At 36.6% G+C, this 7,500-nt stretch overlaps 2 protein-coding genes across 5 annotated transcripts in view; both read left to right on the top strand.

Annotated features, from left to right (window-relative positions):
* Window positions 1-1,901, top strand: part of LOC138033808 (glutamate receptor 2-like) — a 50,792-nt gene extending 48,891 nt beyond the window's left edge. For 2 of the 3 annotated variants that reach the window (XM_068881644.1, XM_068881643.1), the window contains exon 17: window positions 1-1,900. This exon is cut by the window's left edge and continues 2,026 nt beyond it. The gene's annotated coding sequence lies outside the window, so the exon portion shown is untranslated. The other variant, XM_068881645.1, reaches the window with a different exon arrangement.
* Window positions 1,902-2,174: 273 nt separating this feature from the next.
* Window positions 2,175-7,500, top strand: part of LOC138032419 (glutamate receptor 2-like) — a 35,099-nt gene continuing 29,773 nt past the window's right edge. Inside the window, exons 1-2 of one of the 2 annotated variants that reach the window (XM_068880085.1) lie at window positions 2,175-2,864; window positions 6,719-6,761. The gene's annotated coding sequence lies outside the window, so the exon portion shown is untranslated. Of the gene's footprint in view, window positions 2,865-4,147; window positions 4,270-6,718; window positions 6,762-7,500 lie in introns of those variants that run through there. The other variant, XM_068880084.1, reaches the window with a different exon arrangement.

The raw sequence follows: 7,500 nt of genomic DNA, 5'->3' as shown, positions 1-7,500 counted from the left end.
ACCAATTCTGTAACCAATCGAAGAGAGGCTCCAAGAGCTCTATTGTTTTTCGGCCAATCAGAGTAAAGTCCAGGTTCTGAACTACCCGCCTGATCGCAGGTTAGTTTCCTTGTTGTCTGCAAAACAAAGCAGTTTGATTGGATGAATGTTTCTGTTTGTTTTTTTCAGTTTTGTTTTTTAGAGCGGTTTTCAATTGAATGTCGAAAGTAAGCGAATTACTTTGATTTATAATTACTTTCACTCAGTAATTGCTTCAAAGTTCTCGCGCCAAGTTTTCCAACCAATCAGAAGTGAAACCGAAACCAATCGTCGCTCGCGCGTGCACATTTTCCCGCGCTTTGTGTTGGCTACATGTAATTACTTCGAGTTTTGATTGGTTTACTGGATTGTATCAGTCCTCTTTGATTGGCCAAAATAATTACACTCGATTGAAACTTGCTCTATAGTGGAGTGTCGCTAATTTTGCTCACCCTTTTTCTGATTCGTATACATATAGAATATAAATAGACATCTCCTATTCACGAAAACTACGAAAATTGTACACACATCGTTAAATGGTCATTTAAATCCGTTTGTGGTGGCCTATAGCTTCACTCGCGCATGCGCTCGAATGAGCGGGTGACGCATGCGTAAATGCCGATCTTGTAACCCCCTCATTTTTCCTGATTTTGCAACTTTACTAGTTTATATCTCTGCTGCTTCCGGAAGGTGAATTTTTTTCATTTTTTGCAAGTCAGCTTAGATTAATTTAAACCGTCTGTCTTTCAAATTTAAAAAAATTCCGTAGTTGAAAAAAAAAATTAGACACATTTCAAAAAAAACTTATTTTTCTGAAAAACTGACCTACAGATTTTGTTGAATTTTAAATATTTTAGAGATTATTTCTAACATTATCTGGTAACGCTGTATGGGAAGATTTCACCGTACCGTTTTTTTAAAAAAGACAATATATCTTGATTTTCAAGGCTCAAAGAAATGCCTTATATCGTTGCCATGGTAACGTTATTTTGGAGGAAAATAGATGTGAGAAGTCTATGATGAATACATAGTACACTGGCCAAAATTTTGTCTTGATATGATTACCCTAAGTGTATGTACGTACAGAATATGTTTATTTGTTTCAAAAAAGGAGAAACTATTTCGAACTTCCTTATAAACATAAGCGAGGCTTCATTTTTGACGCGGCCACACGACCATTCTACGGTTTGAAAAATGTTTTCTTTCTGCATTTTTCGCTGGTTTCGCTGGTTTCAATCCAGTTTCACATATTATGATAGCTGTGGTCCACACTGGCGGCTTTGGAGTGCCTTTTTCTCTGTATTGCAATTTTTGGCATATCTTTAGAAGCTCTGATAAAGTTACATGGTGGCTGGAGGACCTATGACTAGAACAGAAACGACAGGAGAGCGGAAGAGAACGACAACGACAACACAATACCAGTAATAGCTCATACTTTAGTGGAAGAAGTTACTCCACAAATTCTTTCCTTATGCAATCCACCGTACGTCTGTTATTTTCAAAAAGTGGTATAATCGGTTTTTCCTTTGTTCAGGAATTCAAATTTTTATTGCCAACTGGAATTTTGAATTCCAGTTGACAATAAAAATTCGATTTTCATTGTTAATTAAAAATAACAATTATCTTTACTCCTTTGGACATAAACAAAAAATTGATTTGTTTGTTTGTTTTACTTTAAAATGCGAGTGAACAAGTGCTTTCACTAACCCTACAGGCAGTAAGAATAAATAACCAGGGAGCTCCGCTTTAGGCTTGGCTAAATCTATATATTACTTATTCCTTCTTGTAGCTGATATTAAAATCAAGCTCTTATAATGATCCACTGTGAAGCAATTTGAAAATTACATCTTCTGTATTTTTGATCCTGAGCGAGCGAAGCGAAAAAGTAGTAACATAATCGGAATAAAAAACAACTATACTTTGAGAAGTCTCGATGCTTTTTTTGGATTTGCTGGCAAAATGCATTGCGGAAGAACTTGAATGTTATGGAGGAGCCTCGCTTTCAGAAGGAGTGGCAAAACAAAGGTGAGTTGTACTTAGGCCTCATCTTTTAGTTCAGATCCATCCCTTGCTAACTCGACCTACCTATGCTTGAACATAAATGTTTTGATCGCGGGCAGAATTTTACAGTTGTCAGGGTACGAGAAACTCTCTTGCAAGCATCAAAACATGTAATCTGGTCGTGCATGATTAATATTTAATAATATTGTAATCCAATTGATTTTGGGAAAAAAGGGCTTAGTCCTATGGGGTTTGTTAGTTAATAGTAATAGCAGCAGTTTCACCAGCAACCTTTGTGGCTTCCCTAATGGTGTTTTTATTAGAATCCGCCTTACAAGGAGGGGTTCCTCTCCACTAACTAAAACATTCACTAGTCAGCAGGTATTTTTGGGAAATTATGTGTGTGTGGATGGTCAGTTGAGGAAAAATCATAGACAAAAGTTAGGGTTAGTCTTTAAAATGAGGGGGAGAAATTCACAAAGCAAATTCTCAACCCCACAATAAGGTAAGCAAATGAAACAAACTCTGTGTGAAACTAAAAACTTTAGTTGCAGAAACAGCCAGATAGTACATGTAAATCGAGTAGGAGGGAAAACAAACTGAAATTCGGGGTGGATGAAGATGACAGGCCCCATGAAGATATGAACGAGTATGAACTGAGTGAGGAATCTAGTGACTCCGATGAAGGCCAGCAAGAATTTGATGAAAGTTTTGACGAAGTCAGTGCAGATGACAACAATTCCCAGGGCAGCAAGATGAACTAGGGACGTGAACAAATGTTCTCTTAGGGGTGCAACGTCGCGATTTGGCGGGCGGTGAGGTTCAATATTCGACTGCTGTTTTAAGTAAGTATCTGTTTATTACCACATTTAACCTTTGCGCAAGTTCCTGCTGCCATGTAAAACAAGGAACAAATTGTACCGGTTAGCTTCCTCAGTGCAATCGCATGTCTTAGACCAAGATTAAGCATTCCAGTCGAATCTCCAAACTGTCAGGTCTTGGTTATCAAATAGAAATGTTCAATTAGAGATTTTCGATTGATGTTTCCAGAGCTATAGCTTTTTGCGATTGCAAAATTGCAATTCTAGAGAGGACTTGTGTACAAATTCTCCTAAGTTAACTTCGCTCCCTTACCGACGATTACCAGCTGCTTTTCCTCGGAAAATGAGCCCACAGAGTCTGGGCTCAAGAGAGCGGCAGAAATAAAGCCTATGATTTAACCAAATACTGAAAAATATGAAGGCTTTAGACAAGTCCATGACATTCATAAATACTTTGATGAAATAATGCACCTATCTATGTTATGCCCGAGGGGATGGTGTGGGGGGACCAAGAGATGGTGGGAACTTTGAACGTCCGTGTGCGACCCACCTGGGGAATTTTAGGAAACTTTGAACATATTAAAATGTTGGCCCCGGGATCAGGAAGTTTGAATGATGGCCCCAGTGTCGGGAAGTTTGAATAATGTTAAAATGACGAAAACAACCGGGATTTTGAATGCGGGGAGCTTGGATAGGAATGTTCTGCCATCTTGAAAGTACCCAGAATTCCCAGAAGTTCGAACACGCTTCCACTCCTTCCCGCTGCAATAAAATGGAACAAAGAACGGTGAGATAAAAATCTATTTAAATTCGTCGCGTTAACAAACCATTGGTTCTTTTTATTGATGAACTTGTAAACAAATACTTTGTTCCCGTTGGTCTCACGGAATTTTTTTTTCATGTAATTGTATATTCATGCTATTCTTGTCTTTCTGTGATGCTAATCAAGCGCAGCAGTTTATATTATAAACCTCTTTACAGTTGTGTGCTTAGTTACCTGGCCTTTAAAGGAAAGTGAGGCTGAGGTTGACCTTGTTATGATACAGACCTCCCTCCTTTTCATATGTTAATGATGTTGAACATTGTCATGCTAATTAGTAAGAATTTACATAAGAAAGGCAGTGAGGTTTCAATCAAAACAAGGTCAACTCCAGCCTCACTTTCATCCACAGGCCAGGTAACTAAGCACACAACTGTAAAATGGACTATTGTTTTGCTTTTTATATAAACAACAGGTCCTTTTGGAGTTTGAAAGGAACAAAACAGTTTTGGTGGTTCGTGATGATTACAGTTCTCTTCAGTATCTTCTGAGACAGGCTTTTGAAATCGACGGGGAAATAATAATCCAAAAATATGAGGCTGATTGGGATGATTTTGTGGATGTCAAGCACATATTCTTTACTTCAGATGGCTTGAACTTCTCGGTCTGGTGGGTAACTTTGAACTCAAAACCTTTCCCCAAGGTGGAGAACTTTGAATTGAAATATCCCAAGAGTAAGGCACTTTGCCTCCAAATTTTGTTTCTGATCAAAGCTCCCACCCTATCCCGTGTTCCCCTCCCCCCTCGGGCATAACATTGATAAGTGCATAAGTGTTAGTGTAGTTTGCTCTTTATGCCCCACTTGTCACCATTGTATCGGTTTTCTGATGGTTTTGTATGTGGGTTTTGGTTTTGGATGATTTTTTCTTTGGTTTTGCTGTTTCTAATATACGTCAATGTTCCCCACCTGAGACTTGGCTTGATGATTGTCATCATTTTTCCAATATTGTGGGTTACAATTTTTTGCATAAACCTAGAGTCACTTGCGTTGATGGAGGTGTTGGCCTTAATTTACATTGGTGACCATTTAAATTACAAAGAACGTCCTGATTTTGTGTTCCCTGTCGATAGAAGTGCTGAATCTTTGTTTGTTGAAATTAATAGAACAAAAGAAAAAAGGGTAATTGTTAACTTAATTTTTTGACCACCCGACTCAAACTTAAGTAAATTTCTGTCTGATTTGGACCTAGTACTGGGAAAAATTACCAAAGAAAATAAGCTTGTATTTTCAATGAGTGATTGGAATTTAAATCTAATTAATCACCATTGTCATATTTAGCGACAAGCGATTTCTTGGATTTGTTCTACCTAGGGTGTTTTTCCTACTCATTACACGTCCCACTAGAATTATGGCGAAAAAAGCTTCATTGATAGATAACATTTTCACGAACGATCCACTTTGTCCTTCAATAAGCGAAATAAACAAATTGAGAAGCTAAAATCAAATGTTAAGGCCACTTGGAAAGTTCTCAATGAAATCCTAAATAGAAGTAAAGGTAAGCTTGGTTTACCATCCGTATTTTGGGCAGATTCTCATGAAGTTTCTGATCCAAAAGAAATAGCTAATCTTTTTTGTAAATATTTTAACTAACTTTGGCCCTAATTTAACTAGCAAAATTCCTGCATCAGAAAAGTCGCATAGTTCTTTTTTACCCCCAAAACTAGTCAATTCAATATTTCTAGAAGTTGCAAGTGATGAAGAAATGATTGAAATTTGTGGTACTTGTCGTTCAGGTACTGCTGTAGGTCATGACAACATTTCTATGAACTTAATTAAAGATTCTATTGATAAAACAATTTTCCCTGTTACTAGCATTATGAACTTATCCATCACCTCTGGTATTGTACCAAATCAATTGAAAATTGCTCGAGTTATATTCCTTTATTTAAATCTTTTGAACAGGATATATTTACAAATTACAGACCCGTGTCTGTTTTACCTGCATTCTCTAAAATTCTAGTAATGTACAGTCGTCTTCCTAAGGTTTCTCAATGTTTCTAAGATTGTCTCTGATAATCAGTATGGTTTTCACAAACATCAATCCACTGCTTATGCTCTAGCTTGTTTGTATGACAAAATCTCTTCTGCTATTGAAAATAAGGAATACTGTATACAGTTGGTTTGTCTAAAGCCTTTGACACCATTGATAATCATATTCTAATTTCAAAACTGAAGCATTATGGTGTTGGACGCACCGCGCTTAGGTGTTTTGAAAGGTATCTAAGTGGTAGATAACAATATGTGGAATTTAATGGTATCTGTTAGGAATCTTGCCAAATTAAATGTAGGGTGCGTCAGGGCTCTATATTAGGCCCTTTCCTCTTTCTGCTCTGTATAAATGATCTGTGTGCAGTGTTTCAAAGGTGGTGGACTTTATTCTTTTTTCGCTGATGACACAAACATATTTTTTCTCACAAAGATTTTAATATACTTTCTGAAACCCTAAATTCTGAAATGTGTAAATTTACACAGTAGTGTCCAGCTAATAAGCTGCCTTTCTTAGTCAAATATATGGTTTGTTGAGCTAAATACTTCTTCCCTTTTCTTTTCTTTAGTTTTTTAAAATAATACATTTTATGCTGTCCCCAAAATTTCATATGAATTATGAAGTACCCTATATTGTCAGGAAGTCATTCCCCTGGCTTCTATATAGGCTTCCTTGTCATTACCACCTTAAACACATTGTCATGTATCGTCTTGAAGTTATTATAAATTTTTAGTGTATTCTACCCTTATATTTTCTTTTCTTTCATGTGGTTAATGGCAAATAAATGAAAAGAATGAATAGTTACGTTCACTGCCTCAAACTGTGCATTCTGCGTTCTATATAAAGCAAATAAATGCTTCGGCAGGTGCTACCGCAGGTGCTACGGCGTTAATAACCTAAAAGTGCAAGATTAGCTTTCAGTTGCAAACAATTTATTTGCAAAATACATGGCCTTAGGTATATATTATATATATATATATATATATATATGTTAAATTTGTCATTCCTGGTAACATACGCACTCTGCCAGTGATAGCATTTACTGAGAAATAACTTGCATTGTTTTGCAGACTCGAAGTCTTGAAGGTTCAAAAAAGGCTACGAAAATAATTCGTAAGTAAGTTTTGAGTATATGTTATACCTTGTTTAGTAAACCAATTTGTCAAAAACTTTAACTTGTTTTATGGAAGCGTTTTCTGAAAAACTAAGGCAAGACTTTACTGTCTCATACCATAAATGAAAAAATTAGTCATAGGCTTGTTTAGCCCGCTATCAATCATACGAAGATGATTTTATCTGGCCCCAGTTGTCCAAACGATGGATAGCGCTTAGTGCTATCCCGCAGATAAATCACTATCCACTGAATAGCGCAAGTGGTTTCGCTACGACTTATCCACTGGATAGTGATTTATCAGGCAGATAGCGCTATCCATAGTTTGAACAACTGAGGCCTGATGTATTGTATACTAATTCCAACGATAAACTGTTTTGGAGTTTGTTGGCAATGATGAAGACCGTTTTTCCCAAAACTGAGAAAAAACGACTATTTGGCGTTTTAATGTCATACGCTGCTTACAAAATTTTTTCTTTACTCTATAATCAAAATGACATATACCGTAGCCCTAGAAGCTCTTTAATTAGACCTTGAATCCGTTACGCTAGAGTTTCTCTGTTTACTAAAGAATTTACAACAAAATATGTCTTTCTAAGTTGTTGTTTGTATCATTGTGTCATCAATGGATAAATTACTTGAGGGAAGCCTTTCTTTTATGACCCAAACTCGTTTTGCGTTGGATTCTCACAATTGACTAAACCATTATCGGTATTTTTTGCGTTTTCCGTGAAATATTGC

Source organism: Montipora capricornis, chromosome 14 (assembly GCF_036669925.1).
Source record: "Montipora capricornis isolate CH-2021 chromosome 14, ASM3666992v2, whole genome shotgun sequence".
In the NCBI taxonomy this organism is placed as follows: Eukaryota; Metazoa; Cnidaria; class Anthozoa; order Scleractinia; family Acroporidae; genus Montipora; species Montipora capricornis.
Note: the sequence above shows the minus strand (reverse complement) of the source record. Positions and strands in the feature narration are given on the sequence as shown.